Source organism: Salmo salar, chromosome ssa07, assembly GCF_905237065.1.
Source record: "Salmo salar chromosome ssa07, Ssal_v3.1, whole genome shotgun sequence".
NCBI classification, from domain to species: domain Eukaryota; kingdom Metazoa; phylum Chordata; class Actinopteri; order Salmoniformes; family Salmonidae; genus Salmo; species Salmo salar.
The window spans coordinates 66,840,856-66,868,254 of record NC_059448.1 but is presented as its reverse complement, the minus strand read 5'-3'; positions in this window follow the sequence as shown (position 1 = coordinate 66,868,254).

The window sequence follows — 27,399 nt, the reverse complement described above, 5'->3', positions numbered from 1 at the left end:
AAGGTCATATAGCAGATATCCAGGCCAGCTGTTGGTCCATTATGCAGGTGTCTAACAGGATTATAAGGTCATATAGCAGATATCCAGGCCAGCTATCAGTCCATTATGCAGGTGTCTAACAGGATTATAAGGTCATATAGCAGATATCCAGGCCAGCTATCAGTCCATTATGCAGGTGTCTAACAGGATTATAAGGTCATATAGCAGATATCCAGGCCAGCTGTCGGTCCATTATGCAGGTGACTAACAGGATTATAAGGTCCTTTAGCAGATATCCAGGCCAGCTATCAGTCCATTATGCAGGTGTCTAACAGGATTATAAGGTCCTATAGCAGATATCCAGGCCAGCTATCAGTCCATTATGCAGGTGTCTAACAGGATTATAAGGTCATATAGCAGATATCCAGGCCAGCTATCAGTCCATTATGCAGGTGACTAACAGGATTATAAGGTCATATAGCAGATATCCAGGCCAGCTATCAGTCCATTATGCAGGTGTCTAACAGGATTACAAGGTCCTATAGCAGATATCCAGGCCAGCTATCAGACCATTATGCAGGTGTCTAACAGGATTATAAGGTCATATAGCAGATATCCAGGCCAGCTATCAGACCATTATGCAGGTGTCTAACAGGATTATAAGGTCATATAGCAGATATCCAGGCCAGATATCAGTCCATTATGCAGGTTTCTAACAGGATTATAAGGTCATATAGCAGTTATCCAGGCCAGCTATCAGTCCATTATGCATGTGTCTAACAGGATTATAAAGTCATATAGCAGATATCCAGGCCAGCTATCAGTCCATTATGCAGGTGTCTAACAGGATTATAAAGTCATATAGCAGATATCCAGGCCAGCTGTTGGTCCATTATGCAGGTGTCTAACAGGATTATAAGGTCATATAGCAGATATCCAGGCCAGCTATCAGTCCATTATGCAGGTGTCTAACAGGATTATAAGGACATATAGCAGATATCCAGGCCAGCTATCAGTCCATTATGCAGGTGTCTAACAGGATTATAAGGTCATATAGCAGATATCCAGGCCAGCTATCAGTCCATTATGCAGGTGTCTAACAGGATTATAAAGTCATATAGCAGATATCCAGGCCAGCTGTTGGTCCATTATGCAGGTGTCTAACAGGATTATAAGGTCCTATAGCAGATATCCAGGCCAGCTGTTGGTCCATTATGCAAGTGTCTAACAGGATTATAAAGTCATATAGCAGATATCCAGGCCAGCTGTTGGTCCATTATGCAGGTGTCTAACAGGATTATAAGGTCATATAGCAGATATCCAGGCCAGCTATCAGTCCATTATGCAGGTGTCTAACAGGATTATAAGGTCCTATAGCAGATATCCAGGCCAGCTATCAGTCCATTATGCAGGTGTCTAACAGGATTATAAGGTCATATAGCAGATATCCAGGCCAGCTATCAGTCCATTATGCAGGTGTCTAACAGGATTATAAAGTCATATAGCAGATATCCAGACCAGCTGTTGGTCCATTATGCAGGTGTCTAACAGGATTATAAGGTCATATAGCAGATATCCAGGCCAGCTATCAGTCCATTATGCAGGTGTCTAACAGGATTATAAGGTCCTATTGCAGATATCCAGGCCAGCTGTTGGTCCATTATGCAGGTGTCTAACAGGATTATAAGGTCCTATAGCAGATATCCAGGCCAGCTATCAGTCCATTATGCAGGTGTCTAACAGGATTATAAGGTCCTATAGCAGATTTCCAGGCCAGCTATCAGTTCATTATGTAGGTGTCTAACAGGATTATAAGGTCATATAGCAGATATCCAGGCCAGCTATCAGTCCATTATGCAGGTGTCTAACAGGATTATAAGGTCCTATAGCAGATATCCAGGCCAGCTGTTGGTCCATTATGCAGGTGTCTAACAGGATTATAAGGTCATATAGCAGATATCCAGGCCAGCTATCAGTCCATTATGTAGGTGTCTAACAGGATTATAAAGTCATATAGCAGATATCCAGGCCAGCTGTTGGTCCATTATGCAGGTGTCTAACAGGATTATAAAGTCATATAGCAGATATCCAGGCCAGCTATCAGTCCATTATGCAGGTGTCTAACAGGATTATAAGGTCCTATAGCAGATATCCAGGCCAGCTATCAGTCCATTATGCAGGTGTCTAACAGGATTATAAGGTCATATAGCAGATATCCAGGCCAGCTATCAGTCCATTATGCAGGTGTCTAACAGCATTATAAGGTCATATATCAGATATCCAGACCAGCTATCAGTCCATTATGCAGGTGTCTAACAGGATTATAAGGTCATATAGCAGATATCCAGGCCAGCTATCAGTCCATTATGCAGGTGTCTAACAGGATTATAAGGTCCTATAGCAGATATCCAGGCCAGCTATCAGTCCATTATGCAGGTGTCTAACAGGATTATAAAGTCATATAGCAGATATCCAGGCCAGCTATCAGTCCATTATGCAGGTGTCTAACAGGATTATAAGGTCCTATAGCAGATATCCAGGCCAGCTATCAGTCCATTATGCAGGTGTCTAACAGGATTATAAGGTCCTTTAGCAGATATCCAGGCCAGCTATCAGTCCATTATGCAGGTGTCTAACAGTATTATAAGGTCCTATAGCAGATATCCAGGCCAGCTGTTGGTCCATTATGCAAGTGTCTAACAGGATTATAAGGTCCTATAGCAGATATCCAGGCCAGCTATCAGTCCATTATGCAGCTGTCTAACAGGATTATAAGGTCCTATAGCAGATATCCAGGCCAGCTGTTGGTCCATTATGCAGGTGTCTAACAGGATTATAAGGTCATATAGCAGATATCCAGGCCAGCTATCAGTCCATTATGCAGGTGACTAACAGGATTATAAGGTCCTATAGCAGATATCCAGGCCAGCTATCAGTCCATTATGCAGGTGTCTAACAGGATTATAAGGTCCTATAGCAGATATCCAGACCAGCTATCAGTCCATTATGCAGGTGTCTAACAGGATTATAAGGTCATATAGCAGCCTCTAGTAAACCTCGTAGAGGAACTTTACCTGACAGATCAAATTTAGAGACACAAGGACACGTTAGAGCCTCTACCTTATGTATGGTCAGATGGATAAGGACTAAGAGATATTAGACCCTTTTCTTACATTTAACCAGGCAAATCAGTTAAGAACAAATTTGTACTTACAATGACAGCCTACTCCGGCCAAACCCAGACGACGCTGGGCCAATTGTGCGCCGCCCTATGGGACTCCCAATCACGGTCGGATGTGATACAGCCTGGATTCAAACCAGGTACTATAGCGACACCTCTTGCACTGAGTTGTAGTGCCTTAGACCGCTGCGCCACTCAGGCACCCATAGATGGATACGGAGTAAGAGATATTGGACCCTCCACCTTATGGATGGATAGATGGATACGGTGTAAGAGATGAATGGATCTCTCTTCATTTTGTCTCCTTCTGTCTCCTTCTGTCTCTCCCTGGCTTCCTTCTTTTACTTTGGTCTTTCACGTCCGGCCTTAACCTTATGGATGGATACAGACCAGCACCTCTCCTTCTGTCCTCCTCTCCTTCTGTTTCTTTCTGTTTGTCATTGCTTTGTCTTTTCACTAGTGTCTGTACTTCAACCCAGCCTTGTGTGATCTCTGTTAGCCTCACTAACCCTTTCTGTCCATTTCTTCCTGTTTATGCCTGGTTTCCACTTTTTCTGCTTCACTTACTCCGGCCTTGGTTAAGCACAGCCACAGCCGATTCACGTTTATCTCCCCACATCTGTTCTTAGTTATTTAAGCAGCGCGGCCTTAATTGATCTCTATCAGTGTGTCGGCTGGGTTGAAAGGCCTCCTGTGGTGGATTAATGTGTCCTAATCTGGCCCCCCACACACTGTGGAAGCCGGTGCTAGAGGGGGAGCGAGTTGTGCCGGAGAGGCCGGATTTGTCACACCCCTCAGAGCACGGCGCCAGACTCAGAGAAGCCGCGTGAGGTCTCGCTGCTTGGCTCCAGCTGGAGGTTGTTGCAGCATCCTCTACCCTCTAACTCCTCATTGGCTCGCTTGTTAATGAATAAGTATTTCCTGTCTGCCATAAGGGTGTCTGTTTTACTCCTGATATAAGCCCGGGAGTCCTAAGCCCCATCACTTACTCTGACAATAGCCCTATCTGTCACGACAGGGATGAGATACGTGTTCTGTGCTCTAAAATAGTCTCAATATCTGCTCATGTCTGACCGACAGAGAGCTAATGTTGACTAAGAGTTAACATCTAAAGGGTGACTGAGTTAACTTTACAACTCCCCATCCCTGCTACTAGCGGGGGAGACCAGGCAGAAGACAGACCAGAGAAGGGAGAGCAGATGCCATGGGAGACAGAGCCCATGCATCTTAAGGCACTCGCGGGCAGCATTGATTCTAGCCTGTCTGTGTCCAACTGGCTAGGCAGAGGCTGTCTACAACCCAGTCAATGTAGAACAGAGCTGGGCTCCTGTAGACCAAGCAAAAACAGATCTATTGGACCCATCTGAACATGGGGCAGAAGGGGGAACCCCTATGGTTTCACACACACGCACACAGTGGATCCCCATGGTCCCGTCAGTAGGTCAGAACACAGTGGGTTATGACGGCACTGCTGTCTACTAGTCCCCCAATGACCCATAAAAACTTTACTGTTCCCAGTAATGACCATCCTGCATTACGGGGACACATCTTAACAAAGGCTAGATTACCTATTCAATATCACTCTGAATCCATTTCACAACAGGTACAATGGTTACTATGTAGGAGCACCGATGGACACGAGCTGGACATGAGCAATGCAGCTAACTCTGGTTCAATCAATAGAAATCAAATAGATGGATGATCAAGGCATACTGTATATTCAGCGATACAGGCGATGAGAGAGAGAGAGAGAGAGAGAGAGAGAGAGAGAGAGGCAGATAGAGAGGCACAGAGAGAGATAATAGAGTGTGTAGTCTGCTTTACAGCCGAGTCTGAACATCAGGTGAAGGTAACGTGATTATGGGAACCACAAATACAATCAGTGTGTGTTAGTTGGAGTTTACATGAAGCCCATAAAACAATGAGGGGATATTTTTGCTGAAATTGAATTGAGGGATTGTATAACAAGATTTACAGAACACGCTCACACCTAGCCAGGTGGAACTGCTTTCCCTCCAGTGTACTGCATCTCTGTCATCTACACAATATAATGAACCAGAATAGTTAATCATTCTCATTGTGTGTGTGTGTGTGCGCATGTGTGTGTGTGCGCATGTTTGTGTGCACATGTGTGCATGCAGGTGTTTACTGTAGTTCATTATATTCTTTCCCAAATTCCATATGTTCTGTTCATCACCTCTCCTTGAGCCTGAGGATAAACCAAAACCTCCACCTCAGCTATCTCCAACAGGGAGAGAACCAAAACCTCCACCTCAGCTATCTCCAACAGGGAGAGAACAGAAACCTCCACCTCAGCCACTCCAACAGGGAGAGAACAGAAACCTCCACCTCAGCTATATCCAACAGGGAGAGAACAGAAACCTCCACCTCAGCTATCTCCAACAGGGAGAGAACAGAAACCTCCACCTCAGCTATCTCCAACAGGGAGAGAACAGAAACCTCCACCTCAGCTATCTCCAACAGGGAGAGAACAGAAACCTCCACCTCAGCTATCTCCAACAGGGAGAGAACAGAAACCTCCACCTCAGCTATCTCCAACAGGGAGAGAACAGAAACCTCCACCTCAGCCACTCCAACAGGGAGAGAACAGAAACCTCCACCTCAGCTATATCCAACAGGGAGAGAACAGAAACCTCCACCTCAGCTATCTCCAACAGGGAGAGAACAGAAACCTCCACCTCAGCTATCTCCAACAGGGAGAGAACAGAAACCTCCACCTCAGCTATCTCCAACAGGGAGAGAACAGAAACCTCCACCTCAGCTATCTCCAACAGGGAGAGAACAGAAACCTCCACCTCAGCTATCTCCAACAGGGAGAGAACAGAAACCTCCACCTCAGCTAACAGGTGAAACGTTATGAGTCGCTTATAGGTGTTTCAACTTTGCTGTCAAATTTGGTCGGAATACACTGTAAAAAAACACACAAATGTACTTGTTTCAACTAATTATGGTTAACAGCCTTTTTTTGGGTTACTCAACTTTTTGGTCAGTGTTAACTGAACTTAATATTTTTAGTTGGCCCTAACTTAGCTCCAACATGAGAAAGCGTTGCAAAAATTCCGTCAACTTAAAAGTATGTGTTTGCTCAATGTTGATTCAACTAGCAATTATTATTTTTGACATCTTACCAAAAAAAGAAATCTGTGAAACTAGTTACACATACAATGTTTTCAACGTACATATTTGACATACATGACCTCATGTTAAATTTGACAGTAGTTATTATTCAGCATGTGTCATGGTTGTCTGAAGGAGCGGACCAAGGTGCAGCATGGTTGTAGTTCCACATCTTTTTATTTATAGTGAAACGTTGCAATACACAAAATACTAGAAATAACACAACAACACACCGTGACGCAGAGAAAAACAAACACTACTCAGAAGATAATAACCCACAAAACAGGAAGAGAAAAACCCCTACTTAAATATGATCTCCAATCAGAGGCAACGAGGATTAGCTGCCTCCAATTGGAGATCAACCCAAACAACCCCAACATAGAAATAGAAAAACTAGAACTTAAATATAGAAATAGAAAACCCAAAACACCCCCTGTCACGCCCTGACCTACTCTACTATAGAAAATGACATCTTACTAGGGTCAGGACGTGACAGTACCCCCCCCCCCCCCCCAAAGGTGCAGACTCCGAATGCAACAAATCAAAACCCAACAAAACAACCACAAACCCCCCCAACAACAAAACACAAAGGGAGGGTAGGGTGGGCGACTAATGTCTATGGCGGCTCATATGCAGTACCCAGAACCTTCTTATCCAGCGCCTCCCCCATGGAGGCGGCTCGGGGCGTAACCCCCACTCCACCCACTGATCCCTCTGCTTCTTTACTACGTGGCCGTGGATCATCGTCGAAAAAACCGGACTGTAGATCATTGCTAGAGGCTCCGGACTGAGATCCTTCTCAGTAGGTTCCGGACTGTAGGCCGTCTCAGTAGGTTCCGGATTGAAAAACGTCACCGGAAGCTCTGGACGGGGAACTGTCGCCGGAAGCTCTGGACGGGCAACTGTCGCCGGAAGCTCTGGAATGGGAACGTGCACTGGAATCCTGATGCGTGGTACTGGCATGGGTGGCGCCAGACTGGTAACCCCCACCTCAGGGCGAGTGCAGGGAGCAGGAACAGGACACTCTGGACTGGGCATGCGCACTGGAGGTCTGATGCGTGGGACTGGCCTAGGTGGCGCCAGACTGGTAACACGCACCTCAGGGCGAGTGCGGGAAGGAGGCACAGGACGTACCGGACTATGGAGGCGAACTGGAGATAGGCATGCTGAGCAGGCCTACTCTTTCCTGGCTGAATGACCATCTTTGCACTACACCGGTGAGGAGATGGCACCGAGCGCACCGGGCTGTGAATGCGTATGGGCGATATATTGCGCATCACACCATAACCCATCACTCGTCCATCCACTCGCTCCTCAGCACGCCCGCTCCGTAGTGCTCTTTCTCCCAGTACCTATCTTCGGAATCTTGCGTCGGGCTCCGCGCTTGACTCCCTGACTGGCTCCTGTCTGCCCCCCGCGCTCTCCGACGCACGGGGGATCAGAGGTCTCCCCTGATCTCGCCAAACTTCCCGCGCCCCTCCCCAAATTTTTTTTCTCCCTTGCCTATTGGTGGATATAGCACCTCGTAGTAACGTCGCTCCCTCTTTGCTTCTTCAATTTCCTCCTTCGGGCGTCGATACTCCCCAGCCTGCCTCCAAGGTACTTTTCCATCCAAAATGTCTTCCCAAGTCCATTCCTCCAGATGCTCCTTACCATGCTACTTGGTCCTTTTTAGGTGGGTTATTCTCTCACGGTTGTCTGAAGGAGCAGACCAAGGTGCAGCATGGTTGTAGTTCCACATCTTTTTATTTATAGTGAAACGTTGCAATACACAAAACACACCGTGACGCAGAGAGCAACAAACACTACTCAAAAGATAATAACCCACAAAACAGGAAGAGAAAAGACCCTACTTAAATATGATCTCCAATCAGAGGCAACGAGGATCAGCTGCCTCCAATTGGAGATCAACCCAAACAACCCCAACATAGAAATAGAAAAACTAGAACTTAAACATAGAAATAGAAAACATAGAAAACCCAAAACACCCCCTGTCATGCCCTGACCTACTCTACTATAGAAAATGACATCTTACTAGGGTCAGGACGTGACACATGTCCTCACCTGGGATTTGAACTCGCAACCTTTTTATTATTTCTATTTTTATTTCACCTTTAATTAACCAGGTAGGCCAGATGAGAACAAGTTCTCATTTACAACTGTGACCTGACCAAGATTAAGCAAAGCAGTGCGACACGAACAACAACACAGAGTTACAGATAAGATAAACAAACGTACAGTCAACAACAAAATAGAAAAATCTGTATACAGTGTGTGCAAATGAAGTAAGGAGGTAAGGCAAAAAATAGGACAATAACGGCGAAGTAATTACAATTTAGCAATTTACACTGGAGTGATATATGTGCAGATGAGGATGTGCAAGTAGAAATAATGGTGTGCAAAAATAGCAGAAAAACTAAAACAAATATGGGGATGAGGTAGGTAGTTTGTTGGATGGGCTATTTACAGATGGGCTGTGTACAGCTGCAGCGATCGGTTAGCTGCTCAGATAGCTGATGTTTAAAGTTAGTGAGGGAGATATAAGTCTCCAACTTCAGTGATTTTTGCAATTCGTTCCAGTCATTGGCAGCAGAGAACTGGAAGGAAAGGTGGCCAAAGGAGATGTTGGCTTTGGGGCTGACCAGTGAAATATACCTGCTGGAGCGGGTGCTACGGGTGGGTTTTGCTATGGTGACCAGTGAGCTGAGATAAGGCGGAGCTTTACCTAGCAAAGACTTATAGATGACCTGGAGCCAGTGGGTTTGGCGACGAATATGTAGTGAGGACCAGCCAACGAGAGCATATAGGTCGTAGTGGTGGGTAGAATATGGGGCTTTGATGACAAAACGGATGGCACTGTGATAGACTGCATCCAATTTGCTGAGTAGTGTGTTGGAGGCTATTTTGTAAATGACATCGCCGAAGTCGATGATCGGTAGGATAGTCAGTTTTACAAGGGTATGTTTGGCAGCATGAGTGAAGGAGGCTTTGTTGCGATATAGGAAGCCGATTCTAGATTTAACTTTGTAGTGAGGACCAGCCAATGAGAGCATATAGGTCGCAGTGGTGGGGAGATGCTTAATGTGAGTCTGGAAGGAGAGTTTACAGTCTAGCCAGACACCTAGGTTTTTATATAAACCTCTTGGTTCATGTCATTTCTATCATCCTGCTACACCACCATGTCTGTATCAATTATCAGTTCATTTGACTATTTTCTCATCATTGATTTGATTACTTATTTAGTAAATGTTTGTTAATCACTATAATAAATAAAATCGTTTTATTCTTGGATGTACTTTTAACAGAGCTGAGATTTACTCATTGGCACAGACATGGTGGAATGACTGGAATGCTCAAAATGTTGTGATCTAAGAAGTTGTGAGTTCAAAACCCCTGGTGAGGACATGTTGAATACTAATTACTGCATAAGTAAACATGCATTTAATCATGGTTGTTAAATATGTAAGTTGAAAACATTGTATGTTTAAAGCACTGTGTGTGTGTGTAACTAGTTCCACAGTCACTGTCTTTTGTTGGCAAAATGCCAAAATATTATTTTCTTTGAATGAACATATTAGACAAATTAAACAAACATTTTAAGTTCACAGTGTTTTGCCTATGTTTTCTTATGTTGAGCTAAGTTCAGGCCACCAAAAAAAGCTGTCGAGCCAGTTACTTAATAATATTTAGCTGAAATGACAAGATTTTTTGTACAGTGTATTTGTGACGATTGTGTGTAGGAACGGACCAAGGCACAGCATGCGTATCGTTCCACATCTTTATTATATTGTGAAACTTAGCCAAACAAACAATAACCTATAAACAAACTGTGATGACAGCGCTGCAACATGCACTAACTCAAAATAATCTCCCACAAACACAGGTGGGAAAAACAACTACTTAAATATGATCCCCAATTAGAGACAACGATGACCAGCTGCCTCTAATTGGGAATCATACAAAAAAAAAACATAGAAAAAAGAAACTAGAACACAACATAGAAAAAATCAACTAGATAAACCCCCCAGTCACGCCCTGACCTACTCTACCATAGACAATAAGAGCACTCAATGGTCAGGACGTGACAGTATTTGTAAATATTGTATTGTTGAACATTTCTTGTACAATGCTTGTTTTACTTGTGGTAAAATCATTAAGTAAAAAAAAAAGATATATTACATTTAAAAAGTCACCACGGTAAAATAAAGCTTCTGTATCTACTAATGTGGCTGCAAATCTTAGCTGCTCTGTTCAGTGTCAACCAATAGGGCACTTTGTATAGATTGACCTTGTAAATGCGTTAAACAATCTGAGAACGAACGTAAGGTTGTGACATTGGATGTAGCTTGACCTTTAACCCTGGAGCCAGGGGGCAAGAGGGGTCGGATGACCCTGCTCTTTACTATGCTAATGAATGGAAGGTATCTGCTCACTTACAGAACTCTACACACACACACACACACACACACACACACACACACACACACACACACACACACACACACACACACACACACACACACACACACACACACACACACACACACACACACACACACACACACACACTACTCACTGTCGTTCACTAAGCCCTACACACTGTGGTCCATTCAATTACAACACAACACATCCCCTCAGTGGAATTCCTTTGTGAGTATTTTCTTTGCCGCACAAAATGGGCCTAAAGGACTTTAGTTCACCAGTGAGCGAGCAAGCAAAGAAAGACCAGAAGGTTTTGAAGAGGTAGCAGGAATGTTATTTTAAAGACCTTAAAGAGCATCTCCACCCCTTGTCATCCTCATGTTCATCATCTCCAGCACCATACCGGTGTCTATGTGACAATGACGTGTTTCTATGATGTGTAGTTAAAAAGAAAAGAAGGTGCTAGTTGCCATGGTGCCGTAGTAGCAGCCTAAGCAGAGAGCTCCTGTAAGTGTAAATATGTACACATTGAGTTATTTTTAAGTGTTTTTAATTGCTTTTTGATCACCTGTTTTGTTTTTGATAATGTTGAGCTCTTATTGCATATGGTGGTTTTGACCCACAGATTTTCAGATTGACTAGCAGGTATGTTTTTAGCTAGCTAGCTATCTGGCTAATGTTTTTGTTTACATGATGCATCTAGACACTGTACCAGCTTTTTGTTTCACCTGGTTGCTGGTTCCTGATCTTCTGGACACATCGTTTGAGTCACCTGAAGCTTGAGAGGAATGGGAGATGCAGTAGAGGAATGCAGTGCTGAGGCAGAGGGCTCGTAGTGAGGACGACTGGCTACTACATTGAACTGTGTGTGGTGAGCTTTCTGGTACCCAGAGCTGCTGAGGCATCACCCAAGTGGGTGCCACACATTGAGAAGGAGGAGAAGTCCAGTGGCTACACGACTCAAATCAAATCAAACGTTATTGCTCACATAAACATGGTTAGCAGATGTTAATGCGAGTGTAGCAAAATGCTTATGTTTCTAGTTCCGACAATGCAGTAATTTGTAACAAGTAATCTAACAAATTCACAACGACTACTTTATATACACAAATGTAAAGGGATGAATGAGAAAATGTACATACTGTATACATATATGGATGAGTGATGGCCATGCGGCATAGGCAAGATGCAGTAGACGGTATAGAACATAGAGTTGAAGTCATAAGCTTACATACACCTTAGCCAAATACATTTAAACTCAGTATTCGACAATTCTTGACATTTTATCCTAGTAAAAAATCCCTGTCTTAGGCCAGTTAGGATCACCACTTTATTTTAAGAATGTGAAATGTCAGAATAATAGTACAGAGAATGATTTATTTCAGCTTTTATTTATTTCATCACATTCCCAGTGGGTCAGAAGTTTACATACACTCAATTAGTATTTGGTAGCATTGCCTTTCAATTGTTTAACTTGGGTCAAACGTTTCGGGTAGCTTTCCACAAGCTTCCCACAATAAGTTGGGTGAATTTTGTCCCATTCCTCCTGACAGAGCTGGTGTAACTGAGTCAGGTTTGCAGGCCTCCTTGCTCGCACAAGCTTTTTCAGTTCTGCCCACAAATTTTCTGTAGGATTGAGGTCAGGGTTTGTGATGGCCACTCCAATACCTTGACTTTGTTGTCCTTAAGCATTTTGCTACAACTTTGGAAGTACGCTTGGGGTCATTGTCCATTTGGAAGACCCATTTGCGACCAAGCTTTAACTTCCTGACTGATGTCTTGAGATGTTGCTTCAATATTACCCACATCATTTTCCTCCCTCATGATGCCATCTATTTTGTGAAGTGCACCAGTCCCTCCAGCAAAGCACCCCCACAACATGATGCTGAAACCCTCGTGCTTCACGGTTGGGATGGAGTTCTTCGGCTTGCAAGCCTCCCCCTTTTCCCTCCAAACATAACGATGGTCATTATGGCCAAACAGTTCTATTTTTGTTTCATCAGACCATAGGACATTTCTCCAAAAAAGTACAATCTTTGTCCCCATGTGCAGTTGCAAACCAAAGTCTGGCTTTTTTATGGCGGTTTTGGAGCAGTGGCTTCTTCCTTGCTGAGCGGCCTTTAAGGTTATGTCGATATAGGTCTCGTTTTACTGTCGATATAGATTCCTCCAGCATCTTCACAAGGTCCTTTGCTGTTGTTCTGGGATTGATTTGCACTTTTCGCTCCAAAGTATGTTCATCTCTAGGAGACATTCCTGAGCGGTATGACGGCTGCGTGGTCCCATGGTGTTTATACTTGCGTACTATTGTTTGTACAGATGAACGTAGTACCTTCAGCCATTTGGAAATTGCTCCCAAGGATGAACCAGACTTGTGGAGGTCTGCAATTGTTTTTCTTAGGTCTTGGCTGATTTCTTTTGATTTTCCCATGATGTCAAGCAAAGAGGCACAGAGTTTGAAGGTAGGCCTTGATATACATCCACAGGTATACCTCCAATTGACTCAAATGATGTCAGAACTTCTAAAGCCATGACATAATTTTCTGGAATTTTCCAAACTGTTTAAAAGCACAATCAATTTAGTGTATGTAAACTTCTGACCCATTGGAATTGTGATACAGTGAATTATAAGTGAAATAATCTGTCTGTAAACAATTGTTGGAAAAATGATTTGTGTCAAGCACAAAGTAGATGTCCTAACCGACTTGCCAAAACTATAGCTTGTTAACAAGAAATTTGTGGAGTGGTTGAAAAACGAGTTTTAATGTCACCAACCTAACTGTATGTAAACTTCCGATTTCAACTGTACATATGAGATGAGTAATGTAGGATATGTAAACATTATTAAAGTGGCGTTATTTAAAGTGACTAGTGATACCTTTATTAAATCCATTTATTGAAGTGGCCAGAGATTTGAGTCTGTATTTTGGCAGCAGCCTCTTTATGTTAGTGATGGCTGTTTAACAGTCTGATGGCCTTGAGTTGGAAGCTGTTTTTCAGTCTCTCGGTCCCAGCTTTGGTGCACCTGTACTGACCTCACCTTCTAGACGATAGCGGGGTGAACAGACATTGGCTCAAGTGGTTGTTGACCTTGATTATCTTTTTGGCCTTCCTGTGACATCGGGTGCTTTAGGTGTCCTGGAGGGCAGGTAGTTTGCCTCCGGTGATGCGTTGTGCAGACCGCACTACCCTCTGGAGAGCCTTGCGGTTGAGGGCGATGCAGTTGCCGTACCAGGCGGTGATACAGCCCGACAGGATGCTCTCGATTGTGCATCTGTAAAAGTTTGTGAGTGTTTTTGGTGACAAGCCAAATTTCTTCAGCCTCCTGAGATTGAAGAGGCGCTGCTGCGCCTTCTTCCCCACGCTGTCTGTGTGGATGGACCATTTCAGTTTGTCCGTGATGTGTACGCCGAGGAACTTACAACTTGCCACCTTCTCCACTACTGTCCCGTCGATGTGGATGGGGGGCTGCTCCCTCTGCTGTTTCCTGAAGTCCACAATCATCTCCTTTGTTTTGTTGACATTGAGTGAGAGGTTATTTTCCTGACACCACACAGCGAGGGCCCTCACCTCCTCCCTGTAGGCTGTCTCATCGTTGTTGGTAATCAAGCCTACCACTGTAGTGTCGTCTGCAAACTTGGTGATTGAGTTGGAGGCGTGCATGGCCACACAGTCATGGGTGAACAGGGAGTACAGGAGAGGGCTGAGAATGCAACCTTATGGGGCCCCAGTGTTGAGGATCAGCGGGGGGAGATGTTGTTTCCTACCTTCACCACCTGGGGGCGGCCCGTAAAAAAGTCCAGGACCCAGTTGCACAGGGCAGGGTCGAGACCCAGTTTGGAGGGTACTATGGTGTTAAACGCTGAGCTGTAGTCAATGAACAGCATTCTTACATAGCTATTCCTCTTGTCCAGATGGGCTCAGGCTGGTTCCCAGAGTAGGCCTCTGCAAGATCGTCACCAAACTCTTCATCTCCCTGACCACCTTCCTCTGATCAAGCCATGAACTGTCCCTCTCCATCTTTGGAGGATGCATGCACTCAAAGACTTGGCCACTAATGGTTAACCTAGCTAGCTACAGCTAGGCAACTCATGATGATGTATTGGTTAACCTAGCTAGATACAGCTAGGCTACTCATGATGATGTATTTGTTAACCTAGCTAGATGCAGCTAGGCTACTTATGATGATGTATTGGTTAACCTAGCTAGCTACAGCTAGGCTACTCATGATGATATATTGGTTAACCTAGCTAGCTACAGCTAGGCTACTCATGATGATGTATTGGTTAACCTAGCTAGCTGCAGCTAGGCTACTCATGATGATTTATTGGTTGAGCTAGCTAGCTACAGCTAGGCTAGTCGTGATGATGTATTGGTTGAGCTATCTAGCTACAGCTAGGCTACTCATGATGATGTATTGGTTGAGCTAGTTAGCTACAGCTAGGCTAATCATGATGATGTATTGGTTGAGCTAGTTAGCTACAGCTAGGCCACTCATGATGATATATTGGTTGTTTGGTTTTTGCTTTTGAAGCGCTTTGAGATTTGTTTATGTTATGAAAAGCACTATAGAAGTTTAATACATTAACAATAATGATTATTATTACCATAAAAAAATGCTTCTGTGTGACATCACAATGTAAGATTAAACATAATAAAAATTGTGATTTTCAAAACCTGCAACGCGTTTCTAGCCAGAGGGAAGGTATTTTCTTGCTCCCCACATCACAGCGAATCTCATAGTGTTTGAAAACTTTTTTTTTAAATGTTTTAACTTTTTATTATGTTTTAATGTTTTAACTTTATTTTTTTTTTCTACAAAATGTAGAAATGCATCGCTTTTACACATGTTGACACTAGTATTGTGCTGAAGATATTGAAAATGAGTTTGAAAAGTGGTGGACTTCCCTTTAACAAATTCTGTTTTATTTGTCCACGGGATATGGTTTGGAAATCAGTTTATAGTCACACACAAATCACCTGGTTTACTGTTTACTGCTCTATATGGAACTCTTCAAATTATGATTTAATGTTTTATATTGAACCATCCTGGTCTGTTGAGTTTATGGCCCAAAACCAGCCATGGTTTAATATGCTGCTTACAGCCAGACTGACTGTAAAAGAAGGTGAGTTCAGCCTATAGGTTTTATCTGTACAGGCTGATGTCAACAGAGACACAACAACAGTACCATAAACCATAAACGCTGCCTCCACTGCCAGTTAGCCAGGTCGTCAACCTGATGGGACGCAAATATCAATCAAGTCAAAATGTATTGGTCACATACACATATTTAGCAGATGTTATTGCGGGTGGATCAAAATGCTTGTGTTCCTAGCTCCAACAGTGCAGCAGTATCTAACAGTGCAGTAGTATCTAAAATAATTCACAACAATACACACAAATTGAAAAGTAAAAGAAGAAATATATAAATATTAGATTGAGCAATGTCGGAGTGGCATTAACTAAAATACAGTAGAAAAGAATACAGTATATACTGTTGTCATGACGTTGGCCTGTGGGTAAGGTTTATGACCCCCCCATAAATACCTTTCTCCCTTCCCCTCTCTTTCTGACCCTACTGAAGGACTTGAATAGCCTGTGTTAAATATAGAGAGTCTGGGAACATCAAACAAATGGGGAAAAGGAACCATATTTTGGTAATAAAACCAGTTGGAAATATGCTTGGGAACGTAATGAGTATGGATGTCAGTTCGGCTGTCATCTGAGACATTATGACTGATGACAGGACGACATAAACTGTACCTGAGAAAGTATACACCCTCTAGTTATCAGAGTAACATGGAATTGTTATGCAATTGAAATGTTTGATATTGAAATTGTTTGTTAAGAGATTAAATGTAATTTTAGCTTCCAAATGAGAGAATTGGGTTTTCATAAGGAAAGTGCCCTGCTTGATCAGTGGCCCACCCCTGTGAAGAGACAGGGGTTATAAACGATGAAACACATCCTTCCCCCTCTCCACTATATAAGCCTTTGACAAAAAGATAACCACATGTTCCAGTACGTGAGGTCTGCAGCCTCTACGTTAGAAGGACACACGTCAAGTACAGAACTAAGCCAAACTCGGCGTGAGCTTTGGTGGCGAATGGTATGAACTTTGAGCTTATTCACTACAGAAGTGATACTTCCTAGCCGTTGAGTTAGCAGCGGCCGCTGTAGACGGGGGCTAGGAAAGGACGGACGACGGATCCAGTCTAACAGACGGACGAAGATACCACCACGTATCCAATGTACCACCAGAGACATTCTTCCGAGTACGGAAGGTCTGTTGGCCAACCCGGCCAGCATCTACGACCAATCTACCGAAGCGCAGCTCAGAGTAAATATTTATTGCATTTTCCTTTTCCAAATGGGCGGTAATTTAGAATGCATAAGATAATGTATTTACAATAGCATAGCTGCTGTTTCTTTGTTCCTAAGTCTTCCCGCTCTTTCATTCAAGCCCAACCCCCTTTCCTTTGTGTAACCAGCCATCATGTATGACATCATTTGTATTCGGTGTATTTGTAATTCTGTGTGATTAGTTTAGGTATTTAGTAAATAAATAATTAAACCCAATTTTGTATTGCTGATTCAACTTGTTAGCCAGGGTTCGTGAAGATAGCCAAGAATTTACAACTTTCATTATGAGACTGAAAATAAGATAAGGGTTAATATTGACTGCTATCGATGTAAAATATTACAAAGTATTTTAAGAGTTTATTCGGAAGATAACGGCTCTATAAACGTTCTTCCGTGGTGCCCCGACTTTCTAGTTAATTACATTTACATGATTAGCTTAATCAGGTAATATTAATTACAGAGAAAGGATTTTATAGGTTAGCATGTCATATCACTTAATCCGGCATAGCCAAAGACACGACACTGTACATATGAGATGAGTAAAGCAGTATGTAAACATTATTACATTTTTTTTAAAGTGACTAGTGTTCCATTATTAAAGTGGCCAGTGATTCCAAGTCTATGTATAGTCGGAAGGGGCCACAGTGTCTCCCGACCCCTCCTGTCTCAGCCTCCAGTAATTATGCTGCAATAGCTTATGTGTCGGGGGGCAGTCTGTTATATCTGGAGTATTTCTCCTGTCTTATCCGGTGTCCTGTGTGAATTTAAGTAGACTCCCTCTAATTCTCTCTCTTTCTCTCTTTCTCTTTCTCTTCTCTCGGAGGACCTGAGCCCTAGGACCATGCCTCAGGACTACCTGGCCTGATGACTCCTTGCTGTCCCCAGTCCACCTGGTTGTGCTGCTGCTCCAGTTTCAACTGTTCTGCCTGCGGCTATGGAACCCTTACCTGTTCACCAAACGTGCAACCTTGTCCCAGACCTGCTGTTTTCAACTCTCTCTCTCTCTCTACCGCACCTGCTGTCTCTAACTCTGAATGATCAGCTATGAAAAGACAACTGACATTTACTCCTGAGGTGCTGACCTGTTGCACCCTCTACAACCACTGTGATTATTATTTGACCCTGCTGGTCATCTATGAACATTTGAACATCTTGGCCATGTACTGTTATAATCTCCACCCGGCACAGCCAGAAGAGGACTGGCCAACCCTCATAGCCTGGTTCCTCTCTAGGTTTCTTCCTGTGTTCCTGCCTTTCTAGGAAGTTTTTCCTAGCCACCGTGCTTCTACATCTGCATTGCTTGCTGTTTGGGGTTTTAGGCTGGGTTTCTGTATAGCACTTTGCGACATCGGCTGATGTAAAAAAGGGCTTTATAAATACATTTGATTGATTGATATGCATATAGGGCAGCAGCCCTATAAGGTGCAGGGTTGCGTAACCGGGCGGAAGCCGGTTAGTGACTGCCATGGTGTGTGTGTTTTTAAAAGCCCACTAACTCCTGACTCTCACCAACCATCTATATGGGGAAGACTAAACATTGGTTTTCTAGTTAAAAAGAGAACCCCATACTCTACACTAGATGATAGAGTGTTTGGGTGCTACTATCGCACTCTCACTCTCTCCCCTTCTCTGGAGGACTCATCGCCGTTGCCGTGGAAACCAGAAACTGATGACAGAGACCTCTCTCTGCACTAGATTCATCTCTGGAATGGCTGCAGTGGCGACAGTGGTGTTACAGCTACTCACAGAGCAGCCATGTGTAGCACCATAACTCACTGTTCTGCTGGCTCCGCAGAAAGACAGAAATGTGTTTATTTAAATAGGTGCTTCTTCATCCACTCAACCAACTGCCAACATGACACAGGACGTGTTTCAGTATCTTCAGGTCTAGTGTCACAAACAGGGTTGGGAGAGAAAGAAAGGACAATGGTTGGTTTAAAGCACTTTTAAAAATGAGAAGAAAAGGAAAGACAGGTGAGTGGCAGGAAGCTTGTTGCGCTAAACAAGAACCCTTGGACAGATCAGCGCAATTTGGTCTTGGCTATTGCTGCATTGACTTCGACCACCTTTTCCTCCTTTGCAGTCAGCTTATTCCCAAACGGATTTGTTCGAAGAGAACATATTGAATTAACTCCAACTAGCACTATAATACAAGTGATGAAGTGACTCTGAAAAGAAGCCATTGTTGCCCCCCTCCCTGGTCCAACACAACCTCTGAGATACAAAGAGAGTCATTCCTCTGACGTTGGCATTGGTGGTGACCCCACTAGGCTATCCATCAGTTTACTCCTTGAGGCCATTTTGGGGTCAAAGTATGTCCCTGTGGGGGTTCCCCGGTCAGAGAGAAAAAAACTTTAAAACTGAATAACCTAAACATGTTCCCGAGCACCCAGCATGTGACAGGGTCAGTTAGGGGTTAGCTAATGGTCAGAGTTCACCTCTCAGCCAATGAGAGCATACCGTGAGGCCTCCAGGCGGGACAATGTTATTGGACAGCAGGGCAATAGATGGATACTCATGGGAGTGTACTCTCGGGGGATGTGTTCTTGCCCAGCACACAATGGAGATTAACCTGGAGGAGACCCAGAGGAGAGGCAGTGGTCACAAATCACAAATCAGACATGGTTAGAGGACCACGGACAGACTGCAGCTCTCCTCAGAACAGCACCTTGCTGAAAGGGAGCCAGAGACACGTTTCAGCTCCTACTTCCAACAACTATTGCGTCGCAGCCCTCTACAGCCTTTGAGAAGTACAAGAAAACAGATTTCTCTTCACTGAAAAAGAGAAAAACTACACACTTTTTGCCCCCAACAATCTCTATTTCTCACTCCTAAACTCACATCAACATCAGCCTCCAGATGTAACCATGGAGGTGTCCTGAGACAGTAAAGCCCTGGGCTTTGGCTAAAGCCATCAGCCAACAGCCAGCAGCCAGGGGAACGGTTAATACCTGTTGCTTAGTGCTTCATCGCAGGGTCTGTTGCTGGGCTCACCCAGACTCACCCTGCCCACTCTACACATGATTTAGTGTCTGTCTCTGGGCTGGTGGTTGGAGGGTGGCTAGGGCGCGGGGCGCAGGGCTGGAGCTGGGGGTCATTGGAGGTTGTTGGAGTACTGAGCCTACTGGCTTAGAGCCAAAGCAGGGAGAAGTTTATAAAAGGAATACCGGTGGGCACTCACACATCTCAATGGGAGACGGTCTGGCAGCTGATGCAGTTATCCAGCATCATAGTACTATGTACTAGGAGGGGGTTCTCAATGACAAACGATACTCATAGGTCCACAGATATCCTGTTCATAAATAAGTCAATTATCTGATATTAGGCCTCAAGGCAATTATCCCATATACAGTATGCCATTAGAACATCTCTCTTCTTCTCTAATACTAGATACTAGAAGGGATACTATCAACCTACACCCTCATGGCAGTAAAAGCCATCCCTTTCTCCATTTAACCTAAACCTGTAATGAAGCTCATCCAAGGCTATTACAACATGTTGAAGCATCAAAAACATGCCTTTAAAGGTTTTGGACTTCCGACTACAGCAAGCCTAACACGGCTTCAGCCTTTTGTACTACTGGCAGTCCCTTAATGACAGCCCATTATGACCAGTTAACAGACCACTCCAGACGAAGAACATAAGTGTCAGACATGGAATGTGTGACGCTTCCAGAACATACAAGTGCTCTAACCTCTTATGTAAATAATGATATCACATCTTTGCTGATCTCTAAATACTGACAGGTGTTCCCACTTTAGCTGCTTCATCTACCATCAACAACACTGGGTATTCACATTATATATGAGAAAGATTTGAATGGGCCAGGCATTCTGTATAAGTCAGATTTTAATGGGCCGGGCATTCTGTATAAGTAAGATTTTAATGGGCCGGGCATTCTGTATAAGTAAGATTTGAATGGGCCGGGCATTCTGTATAAGTAAGATTTTAATGGGCCAGGCATTCTGTATAAGTAAGATTTTAATGGGCCGGGCATTCTGTATAAGTAAGATTTTAATGGGCCAGGCATTCTGTATAAGTAAGATTTTAATGGGCCAGGCATTCTTTATAAGTAAGATTTTAATGGGCCAGGCATGAATGCAAGTGAGCCTTCCATGGTGTCTTTACCAAGCATGCTATTACCATATTCTAAGAATGCTATATTCCACACGGAAGCTAATCACTTTATCTGAACTGTGGCCACCAGCTGTGTACTCTTATACAATCACGGCAAGGTATGGAAAAACCGTGGCCACCAGTTATATAATCTAGCAGATTTTACCCCATGTTTCTCTATTAGCTGTAAGTACTCTCACATTTAGATACATTATTGCACAGAGTGAGTGCATTCTAACTTCACGACAAGTGTTGTGGGGAGGACTCTGTAGCTAAGGAAACGGCTTCAACCGCCGGCTGTGAACGCATGTGTATAGCTATACATCCGTTTCTATAGACCATGAACAAAACGCACCATGTTTGGTACATTTCTTATTCATGCTGAATCTTTATGCAAACATGAATGCATTGAAGACATGTGGTTTAGAAATGTAGTACATTGAGTCTATCATATAAGTACAATGAGTCTATCAATGTACAGTAGATAGGAGCTTAGCTAGCACAAACTGTATGGAAAAGTCCCCCATCTGAAAACAGCTGTACTGTTTGTCTGTCAGAGACACAGTGAGACAAATGATAGCAGGTCCTGACAGCATGTGAAGTATACACCATGTTTATCTCCCTCTGTCATGGTCCCCTGCTCCAATGTATGACACTATCCTGGGGGTGGTGTCCTACAACCTACAACCAACCAAGCTATACTATCATCCCTATAACATGAGGGTTTCACTGAACCAGTAGAGTAAGGGATCCTTACAGACATGAAACACATGCTATCAGTCATACTGGTCAAGGTCCCCAGTCAACCAAAACAATGTATTCCATCTCTAGCATGTTTAGAGTCAGGGAGCAGCTTTTTAGCGGCTCAGCAACGGAATACATTGACAACTATAATTATAAAAAAGACAACCTATGATTTGTAGAGATCTTTGGAATGAGACTTTCTTCTATTATGTCCTAAACAGCTTCTAATTGGTGTATTTCTACCCCATGGTGGTCTGATGGTTGACCCTGTGTCTCTGAACAGCATCATGCCGTGGCTCATAAAGTAGGAGTCAATGGAGATCAGCAGAGGACTACTATAAGAACACTGCTGTGGCCCTGAGATAAGTAGATTCCTGTCTCTCCAACAGACCTGGATTCAAATATTATTTGAAATATTTCAAATCCTTGGTCTGCCTGGATTGTTACATGGCCGATGTTTGCACTGCTGCGACTATTCAATTGGTTCTCAATCAAGCCCAGCTAAAGTTTTAGAAATGATTTCAAATAGTATTTAAACCCAGGTCTGCTCTCCAACCAATCCCTCTTCTCTGTTTACAGTAATCAGACCATAGTAATCCCTCTCCTCTGATTACAGTGATCAGACCATAGTAATCCCTCTCCTCTGATTACAGTGATCAGACCATAGTTATCCCTCTTCTCTGATTACAGTAATCAGACCATAGTAATCCCTCTCCTCTGATTACAGTGATCAGACCATAGTAATCCCTCTTCTCTGATTACAGTGATCAGACCATAGTAATCCCTCTCCTCTGATTACAGTGATCAGACCATAGTAATCCCTCTTCTCTGTTTACAGTGATCAGACCATAGTAATCCCTCTCCTCTGATTACAGTGATCAGACCATAGTAATCCCTCTCCTCTGATTACAGTGATCAGACCATAGTAATCCCTCTTCTCTGTTTACAGTGATCAGACCATAGTTATCCCTCTCCTCTGATTACAGTGATCAGACCATAGTAATCCCTCTTCTCTGTTTACAGTGATCAGACCATAGTTATCCCTCTTCTCTGATTACAGTGATCAGACCATAGTTATCCCTCTTCTCTGATTACAGTGATCAGACCATAGTAATCCCTCTCCTCTGATTACAGTGATCAGACCATAGTAATCCCTCTTCTCTGATTACAGTGATCAGACCATAGTAATCCCTCTCCTCTGATTACAGTGATCAGACCATAGTAATCCCTCTTCTCTTCTGTGATCCAACCAGCCGAGGAACAGATGTTGGTGGTAAAGATCCATAATGAACAAACACATGGGGTCCCCTTGTCCTGTCATCACCTACACACATACACACACGCACAAACGCACACACACACACACACACACACACACACACACACACACACACACACACACACACACACACACACACACACACACACACACACACACACACACACACACACACACACACACACACACACACACACACACACACCTGTCCCATCACCTCATAGTCACAGAGTCCCATCAGAGTCCCATAGCAGCCATTTGCTCATTGTCCTGTTACGGCCAATAGACCCAGCAGTAATTGACTATTTCACACCAGTGAGGCTGGAGGTGGTCGATGGGGAAAGGGCTGAGAGTGAGTACATCAGTGTCTTGTACCGAGCACATCCATCAATTAAACAGTGCAGAAGTGGAGTTCCTGGCTCTACGTCAAACACCCCCACCTCTCCACTTCACCAACCCTAACTCTACTCACACTGCCCCATTCAGTAGTACCTTTTCAATGTGTGTGTGTGTGTGTGTGTGGGTGTGTGTGTGTGTGTGTGTGTGTGTGTGTGTGTGTGTGTGTGTGTGTGTGTGTGTGTGTGTGTGTGTGTGCGTGTGTGTGTGTGTGTGTGCGTGTGTGTGTGTGTGTAGGTTGTGGACAACGCCATCCCTGTACAACCAGCTCATGGGGATTGACTGTATCATATGGCATAAAAAACTAAGTTGCCAGCTCACACACTATTTTTGTGTGGCATAAGATTGATCAATGCATCAATGTACATGCAAAACACAGATATTAAAAACTATTTTTTTTATCTACCTGCAGTAGAGCATGCTGGGAAATATGTTGAATATAATGATTGTACAAATGTTCCATTTTAGGGTACCACCTCAGTGACAAATCCCTTACATCCTTTTAGGTGGTAATTCCTCATTGTACCTTATAGTGGATATTAAGGGTTGGTTTGTATCCTGGGAAACAGAAACACCTTCACACAATACCGTACCCTTATTACTGTGTAACAGAGAACAATACCGTACCCTTATTACTGTGTAACAGAGAACAATACCGTACCCTTATTACTGTGAAACAGAGAACAATACCGTACCCTTATTACTGTGTAACAGGGAACAATACCATACCCTTATTACTGTGTAACAGGGAACAATACCGTACCCTTATTACTGTGTAACAGGGAACAATACCGTACCCTTATTACTGTGTAACAGAGAACAATACCGTACCCTTATTACTGTGTAACAGAGAACAATACCGTACCCTTATTACTGTGAAACAGGGAACAATACCATACCCTTATTACTGTGTAACAGGGAACAATACCGTACCCTTATTACTGTGTAACAGAGAACAATACCGTACCCTTATTACTGTGTAACAGAGAACAATACCGTACCCTTATTACTGTGTAACAGAGAACAATACCGTACCCTTATTACTGTGTAACAGAGAACAATACCGTACCCTTATTACTGTGTAACAGGGAACAATACCGTACCCTTATTACTGTGTAACAGAGAACAATACCGTACCCTTATTACTGTGTAACAGAGAACAATACCGTACCCTTATTACTGTGTAACAGGGAACAATACCGTACCCTTATTACTGTGTAACCCAGGGAACAATACCATACCCTTATTACTGTGTAACCCAGGGAACAATACCATACCCTTATTACTGTGTAACAGAGAACAATACCGTACCCTTATTACTGTGTAACAGAGAACAATACCGTACCCTTATTACTGTGTAACAGAGAACAATACCGTACCCTTATTACTGTGTAACAGAGAACAATACCGTACCCTTATTACTGTGTAACAGAGAACAATACCGTACCCTTATTACTGTGAAACAGGGAACAATACCGTACCCTTATTACTGTGTAACAGAGAACAATACCGTACCCTTATTACTGTGTAACAGAGAACAATACCGTACCCTTATTACTGTGAAACAGGGAACAATACCGTACCCTTATTACTGTGTAACAGGGAACAATACCGTACCCTTATTACTGTGTAACAGAGAACAATACCGTACCCTTATTACTGTGAAACAGGGAACAATACCGTACCCTTATTACTGTGTAACAGAGAACAATACCGTACCCTTATTACTGTGAAACAGGGAACAATACCGTACCCTTATTACTGTGTAACAGGGAACAATACCATACCCTTATTACTGTGTAACAGGGAACAATACCGTACCCTTATTACTGTGTAACAGAGAACAATACCGTACCCTTATTACTGTGTAACCCAGGGAACAATACCGTACCCTTATTACTGTGTAACAGAGAACAATACCATACCCTTATTACTGTGTAACAGGGAACAATACCGTACCCTTATTACTGTGTAACAGGGAACAATACCGTACCCTTATTACTGTGTAACAGAGAACAATACCGTACCCTTATTACTGTGTAACAGAGAACAATACCGTACCCTTATTACTGTGTAACAGGGAACAATACTGTACCCTTATTACTGTGTAACAGAGAACAATACCGTACCCTTATTACTGTGTAACAGAGAACAATACCGTACCCTTATTACTGTGTAACCCAGGGAACAATACCGTACCCTTATTACTGTGTAACCCAGGAAACAATACCGTACCCTTATTACTGTGTAACAGAGAACAATACCGTACCCTTATTACTGTGTAACAGAGAACAATACCGTACCCTTATTACTGTGTAACCCAGGGAACAATACCATACCCTTATTACTGTGTAACAGAGAACAATACCGTACCCTTATTACTGTGTAACCCAGGGAACAATACCATACCCTTATTACTGTGTAACAGAGAACAATACCGTACCCTTATTACTGTGTAACAGGGAACAATACCGTACCCTTATTACTGTGTAACAGAGAACAATACCGTACCCTTATTACTGTGTAACCCAGGGAACAATACCGTACCCTTATTACTGTGTAACAGAGAACAATACCGTACCCTTATTACTGTGTAACAGGGAACAATACCGTACCCTTATTACTGTGTAACAGAGAACAATACCGTACCCTTATTACTGTGTAACAGGGAACAATACCGTACCCTTATTACTGTGTAACAGGGAACAATACCGTACCCTTATTACTGTGTAACAGGGAACAATACCGTACCCTTATTACTGTGTAACAGAGAACAATACTGTACCCTTATTACTGTGTAACAGAGAACAATACCGTACCCTTATTACTGTGTAACAGGGAACAATACCGTACCCTTATTACTGTGTAACAGGGAACAATACCGTACCCTTATTACTGTGTAACAGAGAACAATACCGTACCCTTATTACTGTGTAACAGGGAACAATACCGTACCCTTATTACTGTGTAACAGGGAACAATACCATACCCTTATTACTGTGTAACAGTGAAGCCATCCACAACTATCCAGCCTCATGAATAAATGTGTAATCCTATTCACAGACTACAGACTATGAATCCAACTGTGGTCATCAGACAAGCTCAGTACCAAACCGCCGTGTGTCCTGAGGGGAAACTGTGTCGAATGAAAAAGCCAATAAACTATACTGCCTTTACATCAATTAAAGGGTAGATTACTTCCATGCGTTATCTCTGTGTTAACGATGCACACTACATTTATGAATTTATACATTTTCCAAGAAGTTGTAAAACGCTTTTCTTATCAAAGTGGCTAGTTTTAGTTGGATACAAATGCTGAATCCCAAATTGCAACTTATTCCCTATGGGCCCTGGTCAAACGTAGTGCACCATGTCGGGAATAGGGTGCTATTTGGGATGCATACAAAGAATGTCTATTTATCTTGTTAATGGGCCAGATAAATTATGTAGAGTTGAATTGTAGTGGCAAAATAAATGTAAATTACTGACTCAAATTAGCTGAAATTGAATTCCGCCCCACACTGACAACACACACATGCACACACACACACACACACACACACAACCATGCATTGCTTGGATGTGGTCAACGTTCTTGTTAGTAGATTCCCTAATCAAATCAATACTATGCTATGAAGGCCAGTCTGCCTTACCAGTTTATCTAATTGATATCAATGTTGATGGACACAGTACAATTTCACACAACCATACACACATCAGGTTGACGACCTGGCTAGCTGGCAGTGGAGGCAGATAAAACCTTTAGGCTGAACACACACA